The sequence below is a fragment of the Symphalangus syndactylus genome, chromosome 17, assembly GCF_028878055.3.
Source record: "Symphalangus syndactylus isolate Jambi chromosome 17, NHGRI_mSymSyn1-v2.1_pri, whole genome shotgun sequence".
NCBI classification, from domain to species: Eukaryota; Metazoa; Chordata; class Mammalia; order Primates; family Hylobatidae; genus Symphalangus; species Symphalangus syndactylus.
Genome location: NC_072439.2, coordinates 91,860,785 through 91,876,047, shown reverse-complemented (window position 1 = coordinate 91,876,047; position 15,263 = coordinate 91,860,785). Strand labels below are relative to the sequence as shown.

The window sequence follows — 15,263 nt, the reverse complement described above, 5'->3', positions numbered from 1 at the left end:
ACCTCAAAGCCACTTTAACTCTCTGAGTTAATTTCTTCAAATGTAAAAGAAAACATTAATACCTTACTGATTCACTGCTAGCATTTAGAGAGTAAATGTTTGTGAAAGTACTCAGGATTTCTGACATAGTCATGTGTGTAAACATATACTAAGAATAATAAATGTTCACCTGAGTCATTCCTGCCTACACTTACAGCCACATTGTAGGGTAGGAATGTGAAAGATACTTCTCAGTAACATATCCAAGGCGATTTCAGGCCATCATGTCTATCTTTATGTTTCCTTCAGATACAATAACTTTTATTTATTGAGCTCTTACCATATGCTAGACACCTTAAGTGTAACACATGAATGTTAATACTTAACAGTTATGAAATGTAGAGATGATCTCCATTCCACGGATGAAGAAAACAGTTTCAAGAAATAAATGACCAGCCGGGTGAGGTGGCTCACGCCTGTAATCCCAGCACTTTGGGAGGCCAAGACGGGCAGATCACGAGGTCAGGAGATCCAGACCATCCTGGTTAACACGGTGAAACCCCATCTCTAACTAAAAATACAAAAAATTAGCCAGGCGTGGTGGCAGGCGCCTGTAGTCCCCGCTACTCGGGAGGCAGAGGCAGGAGAATGGCGTGAACCCGGGAGGCGGAGCTTGCTGTGAGCCGAGATCATGCCACTGCACTCCAGCCTGGGCAACAGAGGGAGACTCCATCTCAAAAAAAAAAAAAAAAAAAAAAAAAAGAGATAAATGACCTTGTTCAAATGCAAAAACTTAGAAATGGTAGTGCAGAAATTCAATCACAGTGTGTCTAATTATAAAGTCTAGTATCTTTCTTATATCACATGGGTGTCAGCTTAAACCTTACATTTTATTTCAGGTCAGAAAAATGTGGGTGTTTTAATTTTTCCATGGAGAGAACAAATTTACTGCATTATCTGGGAGAGACAGAGAAATAACATACTAAAATATTTAAATATTTTCAATTATCATATCAGGGATAAGGTTAGTATTGCTTTCTGAGACAATAAAATGTATAATATAGAACAAAACAAAGGCATAATGGTGTGACATTCTAATTACATATCTTCATTGTTCTGAGAACCAAGATATTTGACATGTTAAAGAAGATAAAGATGTTAAAAGGGAATAGTTAAAAATCCCATATTTCTGAATTTTATTTCTTTATTTTTATGTACTTTTTTATTTTTACTTTTTTTTATATATATTTTTTGAGATGGAGTCTCGTTCTGTCACCCAGGCTGGCATGCAGTGACACCATCTCGGCTCACTGCAACCTCTGCCTCCAGGATTCAAGCAATTCTCCCGCCTCAGCCTCCCAAGTAGCTGTGATTACAGGCGCCCACCACCATGCCCGGCTAATTTTTGTATTTTTGTAGAGGAGAGGTTTCACCATGTTGGCCAGGCTTGTCTTGAACTACTGACCTCAGGTGACCTGCCTGCCTCAGGTGACCTGCCTGCCTCAGCCTCCCAAGGTGCTGGGATTACAGGCGTGAGCCACCACGCCCAACCTATAGCTCTGAATTTTATTTTGGAAGTATGAACATGAACTCATGAGGTGTTTTACCTTAAAATAAATAAATTTAAATGTGTATATAATATATATATATATATATATATTTTTTTTTTTTTTTTTTTTTTGAGACGGAGTCTCGCTCCGTCCCCCAGGCTGGAGTGCAGTGGCGCGATCTGGGCTCACTGCAAGCTCCGCCTCCCGGGTTCATGCCATTCTCCTGCCTCAGCCTCCCGAGTAGCTGGGACTACAGGCGCCCACCACCACGCCCGGCTAATTTTTTGTATTTTTAGTAGAGACAGGGTTTCACCGTGTAAGCCAGGATGGTCTCGATCTCCTGACCTCGTGATCCGCCCGCCTCGGCCTCCCAAAGTGCTGGGATTACAGGCTTGAGCCACCGTGCCCGGCCAAATAGATATATTTTTTCTTGTATTGTTCTTGTCAAGATCTGGTATCAGGATAATTCTATCCTCAAGGGATTTTTCTGTTTCAACTATGTTAACTAAGGTATTGTAGAGTTATACATTCTCTTTTCATTCTTTTATTCTTTGTAAAATCTGTAGTGATATCATCTCTCTCCCCACTAATACTGGTAATTTTGTTCATCATCTTTTTTTTCTCTCTGATCAGTCAGGCTAGATGTTTATAAATTTTATTAATCATCTAAAATAAATAGTTTTGCTTTCATTAACTTTCATTACAGTTGTAAGTGCTTTTTATTTCATTAATTTCTGTTCTCTTTATTATTTTATCTTTTCTGCTCAATTTGGGTTAAAAGTACTGTACTTAATTTTAGTTTCTAAGGGTTAAAGTGGAAGTCATTGATTTAAGACTTTTCTAATGTAGGTTTAGTGCTATAAAATTCCCTTTAAAGATTGCTTATGTGGCATCCTACTAATTTTGACTATGTATTTATTTTAGTTAGTTCAAAATACTGTCTACTTTACTTTTTGAAATTTCCTTTGACTCATAGCCTATTCAGAAGTGTATCATTTAGTTTCCAAATATGAGGGACTTTTTCAGATGTCTGTCACTGACTAATATCTAATTTAAGCCCACTGTGGTCACATAACATACACTGTACAATTAAATCCTTTAAAATTTGTTGAGACTTGCTGTATGGCACAGAATATGGTATATCTGGGTAAATTTTCTGTATACACTTAGAAAGAATGTGCATTCTCTCCTCATTAAGTACAGTGTTATATAAATGTCAATTGGTTCACTTTGGTTATTAGTATTGTTCAAGTCTTTTGTATAGTCACTGATTTTCTGTCTACTTGTTTGGTCAATTATTGAGAGGGTTGTTAAAATTTCCAGCTAATTGTGAGTTTGTCTATTTCTACTTGCATTTGTATCTGCATTTCTTAGGTTTTTTTTTTTATTTTGAAACTCTTGTTAGGTGTATACATTAATAGCATTGTTATGCCCTCTTGATTAATTGAACCCTTTATCATTATGAAATGGGCTTCATTACCCCTCATACTTTTCCCTTGAAAAGTATACTACTGTGTAACCATAGCTAGAGGGAAGTTTTTCTTTATGGAAGCATTTGTACTATTATATTAAGGTGTAAGTGAATTAAAATCTTCCAATCTTTCACCCTCTAATAAATTAAAGGACCCAGGCATTGATCATTAATGACTGTTAATATCACAAAGAGTCACAAGGAGACATTATATGTCTGCTGATAGAGGAAAACAATATTTATTAGAATCAGGAAATAATTACTAGTTACCAAATATTTATTTATTTATTTTGAGATAGAGTCTCTCTCTGCCACCCAGGCTAGGGTACAGTGGTGAGATCTCGGCTCATGACAGCCTCAAACTCCCAAGCTCAAGCAATCCTCCCACCTCCGCCTCCCAAATAGCTGGGACTACAGATGTGCGCCACCATACCCAGCTAATTTTATTTATTTTTTGTAGATGAGAGGTTTTACTACATTGCCCAGGCTGGTCTCAAACTCCTGGACACAGGTGATCCTCCAATCCCAGCCTCCTAAAGTGCTGGGATTACCATGCCTGGCCAATTTTTTTAAAGCTGACAAACAGCACAAATGTAAAAAAAAAAAAAAAAAAAAAATGCAGAAAATTACATAAGATTTCTCATTACTTAACTATCTGATACTCTATAATCTTTTTTTCCTATACTTTCGGCTCCATATAGTTTGACTCTCTTCATAAGATAATAATGTTGTGATATTGTATTCTACATACAATATAAGGATAATTCAATATTTGCTTTAGCGTGATTGATCAAAGTTTTTTCATTCTTGAGTTTAAAAGAGTTTCTTTCAACTTTATAACTCACTATTCGATATGCCATAGACAGGAACAATTCAAATGCTTTTGAAATTGTCTGACATGGTGTACTGGGTTACCTAATTGTATGATCAAGTAATTACATGAATTGAATCATTGATAGAAAATGTAGGAACACTTTTTTTCTTCAGACCATTTTGCTGTGTCAAAAGCAATTTTGCATGCTGTTTTATCTGAAAGCTCCAGACTTGTCAGGGCAAGGTAAAAGCAGATATGTGCAGACATGATCCCATATGTTGGGATGTATAAGATACAAATTTTCACTCACAGATGTACTCATTATTATAGCATTACTTCACAGTTGGCCCCATCAAACACAGATATTACAATACATTCTATTTTGCATAGTTTCTAACCAAATTTTGAAATAAAGATTATGTTTATAATTGCATACCCCATAATACCAATTATATTTCTATGAGAAGAGATCTTCTTCTGGATTAGGAGCTAATAAGAACTTAAATGTCAGTTATTACAGCTGATAGTTAGAAAAAGTTCCTACACATTATCTTCTAAATTAATGCATTTTAAACTGTGGTTTTTTTTTTCTTTCTACTAGCCTATATTTTGTGTGCTGAGTCATACAGGACCCATTTTTATCACACTATGACCTCTGGCTCTGCATCTCGAGGTCACATCACTGGATAAGTGGATACAGTGGCCATAGGAGTATTCCTGAAAATCATTCCTGCACAGGAGAAATTAGCAATAACCTACTTAAAAAAAAATTTGAAAATAACCTCAAACTTACAAGAGTTTTTGAAAATAAACACAGTGAAAGAATAACTGTATAGAGCTTTAGGCAGATTTGCCTATAGCTAATATTTTAATCCATTCGCCACATTATTGCGCGTGTTTTCTTTTCCTCCAGTTACTTACTAGTTTATTCATTTATTATCATGTGGATTCATAAATTTCTATTCATTCAATAATTTATAATTCATTACTGTATCTAATTTTTTGGTCATCAAACTGTCTCATACATGGCCATTGGGAGCCCCTTCAAGCTGGCTCCCGAGTCTCTGTACATGTTCTTATATTTCTGAGCACTTTATGTTCTTGATTAACAAGTTATTCAGCAGGCTTACTTTATATCTGCCCCAACCCTGGTACCATCCATAAGTCCCAAAAGCCCTGATTCCTTTAGGCAGAGATGGTTTGTGTGCTAGATCTGCGTGCTCATTGCTACTAATGTATAGCACTCAAATACTTTCATATTCAGTAAATGCAAGCCACATAAACATATTGCAGTGAACTCAAACTAAATGTGTTCCCAACTCATTTTCCCTATGGCCACTCCATGGGCACACTTCATTAATAGAAGAGTAACAAAAAGGAAGTTTAAAGGATAAGAATGTTTTGTAAACTTTATAACAACATAGGACCACACAGTTGGAAAAGGGATCCTCCCAGGCCTTCGGGAAGAGTCTGTAGAAATTTACGTCCATCAGCTCCATGGTAAATCTGCACTGGTCTGCTGACAAGTTGATACCATTCTATAGACCGTTTATCATATTGAGGGAGAAGTATCAATAACAATAGCCCTTGCAAATCAACAAAATAAGTTAATCAACTAGGATTTTCTTATGGAATTTTTTGATTCTACCCTTGTTGGTTTCTTTAAGCTCTTGATCAGGTTCTTAGTGTCCACTATCTTGACTTTTTCCAGTGGGCCACTATTTATTCTAACTTCTTATTGACTACTGTGTATTTGAAATTACTGAAAGAAGATAAGTGATTTGAAATTATTCCTTATTAACTCAACTATTAAAAAACTGTTTTTCTGGTGTTTCTTGGTGACAAGAGCACAGACTTTGGGATTAACAGGCCTTTGAATAATTATTAAATGACTACAACTAATTGGTCTGAAGCCTAGTGTGCTTAAGATATCCATCTATTTGCCCTCTACAGCCTTCAAAGTGATAGGATTTGCTATTGTTATAGAAATGAAAGAGAATTCATTCTACTTTAACAGAAAGGCATTGCCCATTGAGGTGAAGTAATCCCTGGTTCAATTAAGAATGAGTCAGACTTATCTTTGCTTTCCTGGAATTCTGTGCACATTGTAAAAATTCACACACTGCTAAGCATGACGGTAAGTTTCTATCATGCTCTATGTATTATAATTGAGGTATCTTTTTTATATATATATATTATGTCTATTTAATAGCTTGGGTACTTTGAAATCATTTATAGAATTTTTTTCCTTTGGAAAATTACAAAGTAAGTTAGAAATATACTACTCAGAAACTGACATTTAGATCATTAATATATCAATGTATTGGTAATTTAGAAACTGACTAAATACTTATAGTATATATACTTTAATGAGTGTATGCTAGAATGTATACAATATAATTAACTTCATTTTTCTAATTTAACAATCGGTAACATGCAGGTCAAGAAGTAGAGCTTGACTGGGTAATCTAAGAGTTTAGATATTTTCTGCATGCAGACTTGTCTGTGGAGCTGTTTCATTTTTCAAAAATCTTCTGATATTTAATGACATTTATAAAAATTAACAGTGTCAGATAGTCTATTTCCCAGGGAAGATTTAATTAAAAAGGCAAAACCAGTGCTGTCAGTTTGAATATCAGTCTGTGTCCAGAAATTTTCTTTAAAAGAAAGTTCTGGGCACAGTCTCATGCCTATAATCCTAGCACTTTAGGAGTCCAAAGTGGGTGGATCACCTGAGGTCAGGAGTTTGAGACCAGCCTGGCAACATGGAAAAACCCTGTCTCTACAAAAATACAAAAATCAGCAGGGCATGGTGATGTGCACTACTCGAGAGGCTGAGGCAGGAGAATCTCTTGAGCCCACGAGGCAGAGGTTGCAGTGAGCTGAGATCGTGCTACTGCACTGTAGTCTGGGTGACAGAGTGAGACTCCATCAAAAAAAAAGGAAGAAAGAGAGAGAAAGGAAGGAGGGAGGGAGGGAAGGAAGGAAGAGAGAGAGAGAGAGAGAGAGAAAGAAAGAAAAGAAAGAAAAGAAAGAAAGAAAGAAAGAAAGAAAGAAAGAAAGAAAGAAAGAAAGAAAAAGAAAGAGAGAAAGAAAAGAGAGAGAAAAATAAAGAAGGGAGGGAGGGAAGGAAGGAGGGAAGGAAGGAATGAAGGAAGGAAGGGAAAAAGAAAGAGAAAGAAAGAAAAAAGAAAGAAAGAAAAAAGAAAGAAAGAGAGAAAGAAAGAAAGGAAGAAAGAAAGAAAAAAGGAAAGAAAAAGGAAAAAGAAATGCATAAATCACATGGACTTGCTATGCTTTGAATTCCCAGGCAAAGTCAAAATTTAAAATGATTATACAGGCATCCATATTAATTATTTTACAGAGTTAATGCTTCTAATTTTTAAATAAAAGTATAAAATTTGTATTAAAAATGCTCAAAGTACTTTTTTGTCTGTCAAATTTTCTGAGGGAAGTGTCCAGGAACTCAACACCTACATGTTTTGGAATTTACACAAGAGTGAAAACCAATTTGAACTCTGGCAGTGACTTGCACAGGTGCCTGAATTTGAGTCTTCTAGGCTGTCCTTACATCTTCATTAAGAGTTAGTAGTTGAGGCAGCCTGCTCTACCACAAAGTACTTTGGCCTATGCATTGAAGGTCATAAAATCACGCCCTACTTCTGCCAGCAATCGTCTCTGCAATTTTGAGGGAAACATTAGTCCTCCAGGAGTCTCAGGGACACCATATATTAAATGAGGGAAACCAACTGTATTACTACTATTCAACATATGACCCGCAGAATGATGCCAGTTTTGAAAATTTTTGTTACTGATATGAGATTAAATGAGTACAGAAAGTGAGTGCAAATGTTGAAAAACCTTTCACAGCATTCTGACGGAGTAATTTTATTTCTGCTGAATTTAATAAAACATGGGGCTTAATTTTTAGTATATTTTAATCTAATAACTCATTATTTTATTTTTTTTCCAAAAGCATTCATGTCTCACAGATTGGGGAAAAATACAACCAAAATCTAGTTATTTCCACAGAAACACAGGATGAAATTTATCCTCAGAGAGCCTTTTTTTTTGGTTGTTCTACTATACTCTACCATTTTATGATTTTAAGAAACTTCATTAGAAAACAAGCAATTGTACAACTCTCAGTTTCCTCTAAGCTAGACAATTAATAACAGCACAGGAAAACACAGTTTTAGCCAAAGGTCTTACCATTTGCCAACCAATTTTGATTATGAAAGGCTGTCTGGGCTAGTCATGTAGTAGCTAATTTGAACTTATCCAGACAAAATCAGAAAGGAATTATAAGGCTGGCTTTGATGTGAAGCAATAAACAGAACACACGCTGTTTCCAGTTGTTTGAGGAGAAAACTTTTTCTAATTCTAGTTCAGGACAAAATGCCAAATTTCCAAAGGAATCTACTCATTAATGTTTAGTGCAGAAATAGTGGAAAGATATTCTTGACTAAATATAATAGACAAAGATGCTCACATGCTTTAGCATTCAAGAAATGAAAAATAAATTTTAGATATTTGTACATTTTTGGTACTTGCTCTGAAATCCATAGAAAATAATCCTGACTAGAAATATTGTGTAGATTTCTAGTTGGCCTAGATATTATTTAACAGAAAAATCACACAGGTTAGACATATGTTGAATGAGAGAATTAAACAGATACATCAAAAATGCCTCATTTCCAACAATCTGCATTCCAATATAATCTTGTTTTCTGGTTCTAAAACAGATAACATGTAATCCTCATTTTTACTAGACATGAGCAAATGATTGACTTTTGAGCCATTAGAAAACCAGCATTGCTTTAAACAAAAAGGTTTTATTCTTTTATTTTTTAATGTTTTAGACTTTGAAGCCCAAGATTAGAATACCTAAAAATGGCTCATATTTGTTAGTAATGATGATGTTACTCGCCATTGCTCACAGGCTGGCTACATGCTCTTTTTCATAGTAGGAATTGGGTTTAGGCTAATCAAGTTATATTTCTTCACCTCTTTCCTTTGTTATCAACAGTTTGGATTAATTCAGATGTGGAATAACAATGAAACAAAACCACCTAAGCGAAAAAAGAGGATTTATCTCAAATTTAGATTTGTGGAACAAGGTGATTGATATCGCTGGACAAAAATTCTACATCTATGTATAGAAGGTGTTGGAATGTGTTTCTTTTTCTACTATTGTGATTAGTATTGCTACATTTTGAGTGATGATATTGTATTTGGAAAATCATGAAGGGAACCTATATCACAATACCCACCTGCTGAAATTAAGAAAGCAACAATGACAATATGTTTTGGTTTATGTAAAATTATCTTTTAAAAATGATTAATTATATACCTATATTGGAATGAACTATAAGATATTTCAATAGATTTTCAAACTGGCCAATGTCTGTGGACCTGCTGCATCAGAATTCTTTGGTGAAATGTTAGAAAATATAGACCATTTCTCTCTGCAACTCCCTTCCCTCATTTTCAAAATTCCTATTGGTAGAATCAAGAAGTAGGGTCTAGAAATTTGTATTTTTTTAAAAGCCACACAAATTATCCTGAGGTCACTAATTTGTGGAACTTCAAATCTGAAGATTAAATTAGCTGTGTTACCCATTCATCCATGGATGTTCGGTGTGCCTGGTTCTTTACTCTCTGCCTGAACTCTCCCACAGGTGGAGAATGCTTTTGTAGTCAGCATTGGGTCTGTTAGAGTATAGTTTCTCAGCATATGTGTGACAAATTATTGAATATACTGAGGAAGAAAAGAGGAAGGAGAGAAACAAGAGAGGGATGGCAGAAGGAAGAGAAGAAAGAAAGAAGGAAGGAAGCAAAAAATGGTTGGTAGAATGGAACAAAACTATCTCAAATTATCAATCAAGACTATATCATATTCGGCCTGTTCTCTATATGTTAGATGGTTCTTTTTGTTGTTCTTCTCCATAATTTTCATTCTTTTTAATTTTTTTTAATTTTTGTAGATACATAGTAGATGTATATATATTTATGGGGTACATGAGATGTTTTGATACAGGTATGCAATGTGAAATCGCACAGCATGGAGAATGGGGTAGCCATCCCCTCAAGCATTTATCCTTTGAGTTACAAACAATACAATTACACTCTTAGAAACATACAATTAAGTTATTATTGACTATAGTCAGCCTGTTGTGCTATCAAATACTAGGTCTTATTCATTCTTTCTATTTTTGTTTTATTCATTAACCATTCCCACCTCCCCCACACCCTCACTACCTTTCCCAGCCTCTGATAATCATCCTTCCACTCTCTATGTCCATGAGTTCAATTGTTTTGATTTTTAGCTCCTACAAATAAGTGAGAACATGAAGTGTTTGCCTTTCTGTGCCTGGCCTATTTCATTTAACATAAATATGATCCAGCAATCCCACTGCTAGGTATATATATATATATATACTCAAAAGAAAGGAAATCAGTATCAGTATATCAAAGACATAACTGCATTCTTAGGTTTGTTGTAGCACTGTTTACAATAATCAAGATTTGGAAGCAACCTATGTGTCCATCAACAAATGACTGGATAAAGAAAATGTGTTAGGCCGGGCGCAGTGGCTCACGCTTGTAATCCCAGCACTTTGGGAGGCCGAGGCGGGCGGATCATGAGGTCAGGAGATCGAGACCACGGTGAAACCCTGTCTCTACTAAAAATACAAAAAAAAAAATTAGCCGGGCGTGGTGGCGGGCGCCTGTAGTCCCAGCTACTCGGAGAGGCTGAGGCAGGAGAATGGTGTGAACCCGGGAGGCGGAGCTTGCAGTGAGCCGAGATCGCGCCACTGCACTCCAGCCTGGGTGAGAGAGCGAGACTCCGTCTCAAAAAAAAAAAAAAAAAAAAAAAAGAAAATGTGTTACATATACACAATGGAGTACTATTTAGCCATAAAAAAGAATGAGATCCAGTCATATGAAACAACATGGATGGAACCAGAGATCACATACTCTTTTTATACTATGCAATAAATAAATTTTTAAGTGATGTGGAATTTTTTACGTATAGTTTTTTGTTGTTTTTGTTTTTGTTTTGAGAAGGAGTCTTGCTCTGTCGCCCAGGCTGGAGTGCAGTGGTGCAATCTTGGCTTACTGCAAGCTCCGCCTCCCGGGTTCATGCCATTCTCCTGCCTCAGCCTCCCAAGTAGCTGGGACTACAGGCACCCGCCACCACGCTGGCTAATTTTTTTTGTTTTTTTTTTGTAGTTTTTAATAGTGACAAGGTTTCACCGTGTTAGCCAGGATGGTCTCAATCTCCTGACCTCGTGATCTGCTCGCCTCGGCCTCCCAAAGTGCTGGGATTACAGGTATAAGCCACCGTGCCCAGACTATGTATAGTTTTGTATCTGTTTTCTCATTAAAACATTATAAAGAAATATTATGCACATATTACAGAAGAAAATGGAGGCTGCTCAGAGATCAAAATATATTGCCCAAGATTACAGATAATCAGAGAGTAACAGAGCTAAGACCAGAAGATTAACGTTCTCTCTACAAATAATTAGAACTAATGTATATGTAACATTTATTATATGCCAGGCACGTGTCTAAGATTTTTATTGGTGTTAACTCCATAAAACATTACATTATCTCCATAAGATAAAGGCGCTATTATTATTTTTCCCTTTATGCATGAGAAAACCAAGGCACAATGAGGTTAATTGACTCATCAGATGTCACTGAGCTAATAAGTGACTAATTTTGCATTATTAACTTCTAAGCATGGTATTCTGCTTTCCAAAATACATATGCTGCCTCAGGTGTAGAGATAAAAACATTTTAAAATGACAGCCATTGAAACTATAAATGGTAGTAAAATCAAAAATTATAATGCTATATTAATAACATTTGTTAATATGTTTTTCTTACTGCCGTCAACTCTCTTAAGACGATATTACCATTCTCCATCACCTGATATTCTGGCCAAGAACAATTAACACACAATGATCCTTCTTTCAAGTATATTACCATATGAGGTAATTGAACATTTAGTCCTAGTTAATAAAGACATAACTGATACTTTGCTCTCTAGAAACTAGGAGTATAATTCTTCACAATAGTCACTTATGATCCTTTGTGCTTCTGAGGTATCAGTTGTATCATCTTCTCTTTCATTTTCAGTTTCATTTATTCGAGGCTTCTCTCTTCTTTCTTGGTTAGTCTAGCTAAAGGTTTGATAATTTTGTTTATTTCCAAAGAAACCAACTCAGTTTTGTTGATTTTTAAATTGTTTTTGAAGATGCCAATAAAGGACTTTTCCTGCATGTTTGTTTGTTGCATTTGAATTACACAATATACGGAGTAAAGTATACAACAAATAAAGCCCCCAGCATCAAACAAACAAACAAAACACAATACCGGCATCACATATTTCCTCTAAATTCACATTACAAAAGCAAATTACAGAGATGATGAAGCAGGGAATAAGCAATGGCATATTTTCTTCTTCCTTAAAGAAAGTTCACAACAGTCATTAATATTTATTCTCCTGCGAAGTTCATTGTTCTTATTTCCATTTTCAAAGGGGAAGTTCTGTTCAGGAGGACACCGAAAATTATACTATTATGTGGCAGCATCAGCAGCATCATCAGAACTGGGAGAAAAAAACAAGTAACTTGTTCTTTGTAAAAAGTTGTTGCTCCATTTCCAGGCCTCCTGCACGTGCCTCATCCAGTGAGGTTCTGAGGTCAGTAGTGTCACAGGTGAGCAGGGCCCGGGCACTTCTAAGTAGGAAGGCATGACAGTATGAAAGAAGTTTCAGATGAACTAGAAGTTGCCCAGAAGAAAATAAAGCTCAGTTATGATAGCTTCATCTTGCTCAATCGTTATTTTTCAGTGCTGCTTCAACTATTAAACTCCAAAAAGCTAAAGAGTAGAAAAATGACTCGCATCTCTAGGATTTGAGATTCCAATCTTTCATTCACTGGGCAGATGGATAATGAAACCTGCTAGGTGTGAGGCTTTTCGCCTTCCCTGTCTTTGGGAGTTGGCCCAATGGCTTTAGTAAGATTAAGCTGGCAGCTGTAGCATAAACATTTGCTTAACCTTATTTAACATTTTCCTTTTTTAAACTGTAGATTCAGGTCTGACTATGGAATTGCACAATTCTAAGTATGTTTTTTATTCTGCAATTCAAACCCTTCATCTGGGGTGGTATAGATATGAAATTGAAATTACAAAAAAGCAAACTATTCTATTTTCATTAGAAATTTAATTTCAGTCCAGTTTCTATCACAGAACTATTTTCACAAACCCTAAAACTATTTTACGAACAGCTATTTCTAGTCTTTCATTTTACCAGTTGGTAGAACTTCCACAAAATTTTAACCAGTTTTTATTGTAAAGCTATGACTAATTATTTGAGAGTACCACTTTTAGTTAAACTTCATACAAAAGGACAAGAAGAGGAAAAGTATAAGAAAACAGACCCCTTTTCTGCTTAAATCCACAAATGGCAGATTCACAGTGGGCTGGAACAAAGAGCAGGGCTCTTCAGAAACTCCAGAGTTTTTTTTTTTAAGATGAGCTCTCCTTGTTTCTCCCAAGCTGGTCTCAAAGTCCTGGGCTCAAGCGACCCTCCTGCCACAGCATCCCAAGTAGATGGGATTACAGAGCATGTGCCACTGTGTCCCACTCAGATCTTTTGATTAAACTATCAATAAAGGCTGAGAGCATTCAGACTTATAAATTTCTTGAATGAGACCCCTCATTATCTGTGGTTTTCTCATTTCAAAGCAGCATGATGTTATCTCTGAAGTTGTTCCTGAAGATAAAGAGGTGGCAGACGGCCCGGGCTAGGGTATGATTCACAAAAGGCTAAGTGAACGTGTGTAACCTGTAAAACAGCAATTCTCTACCTTTGGTGGGCATCAGAAATACCTGCACACCTTTCTAAACATACACGGGCTTGGACCTCACTCCCTAGCTCCAAAGGTGGAGCTCTAGGCAGATAAGTCTTGCCAAAGTTTATTCAGCCATTCTGATGTGTGCCATAGAAAACTAACTATTGGTGCAATGTTTCTGCCAGGCAAATTCACAATCATTATTTTGCATAACTGGAGATGATTTATCAATGGTGCATTTTACAAGATCACCACCGTAAGAGTTCCTTCCTTTGTCTACCCTGACTCCTGATTAGCCAGCAACAGGCATCCATAAAATGTCAATTCCCTTCATAACCAAAGTTAGAATTTTAAATGAACTTTTGCTTTTCATGCTCTGTTTCTTTTATGTGGTAGAGTTGAATGTACTTTTTTACTTCTTATTTGTGGCTAGTTTCACTGAAAATTCTTCTGGTTTTACTGTGCTGCTAATCTCTTGGTTTAAAGATAAAGAGATTTGTACATTCTAAAAAAACCAAAACATATGGAAAACATTCATCTTAGCAACTTCTAATAAAAGTAAATCCTGATTTTAACCTACCACTGATTTTTACTAAACTTTTAAGCTTTATTTTATGCAACAGAATCACAATTTCTTTCCCTCATTACTAACACCCAGATTGTTTCAAATCCCCAAAAGGGAAGTCCAAAACATCATGTTGCAGAATTCCTGTGCCTTAGCTTCTGCAGTGTTTCTCTGCAAAGGGGCAGGATAATCCCAACATTCCTGTCTTCGCTGTCGGAGCTGTATGAATTATGCTTTTCAATGTATTATTGGACAAGATCTGGTGCCAAATAGCAAATGCTCTGGTCCCTTCTGAGGATTCTCCAGATTTTTGTGAATGAGATCTCATTAGTCATCCATTCATTCACCATGTGAATGTTGCTCTGGTGTTTCCACAACACATCAGATTCGTATATGAATTTCTGAGCATCATTTCCAATTTAATCTGAATTTTCCATAATATATATCAAGTAATACATATGAGCTCATAATCTGCCACGATTTGGATGGTATCTTCACTCTTCCACAAACTGAGAACACCAAAGACTCCAGTATATCTACCCCCACACAGCAGATGGACCTTTGGCACACATTTCATTTTGGCTCTAGGGGATTCCTTTTGATCAGAATCTTGTCTTTGCTCAGTCCACTTCCTCTTTTATCCAGGCCTTCCTAGTGTAGGTGAGTTCTGCTGGTGATCACAGTTACTGTCCTTCAGTTTCTCTTGATGGTGCCTTAGCACTTTAACAGTCTCTATCCACTCCTTCTGAAGACTTTCCCATGTATCAACTTCTACCCATTTGGAATTCTGGGTGGCAAGTTCTGCCATGATGACCCGGTGATGGGTAGGAATGAGTCCATTCTTCTTGTATGCATCGCCAACAAGAGAGATTACGCCTTCGACAACTCTATGTCTTCCTGTTCCATTCATGTAATCCTTGGCCAGCTCAAACAACCTGAGGTGCCTGTTGGTGATAGAATTAAAGGAACCACAAGCAAAGAGAACCACTTCTGTCTTCTCTGAATTTTCCAT

At 36.3% G+C, this 15,263-nt stretch overlaps 1 pseudogene; it reads right to left on the bottom strand.

Moving 5' to 3' along the window:
* Positions 1 to 10,423: 10,423 nt before the first annotated feature.
* Positions 10,424 to 15,263, bottom strand: LOC134733345 (nicotinamide/nicotinic acid mononucleotide adenylyltransferase 1-like; annotated as a pseudogene).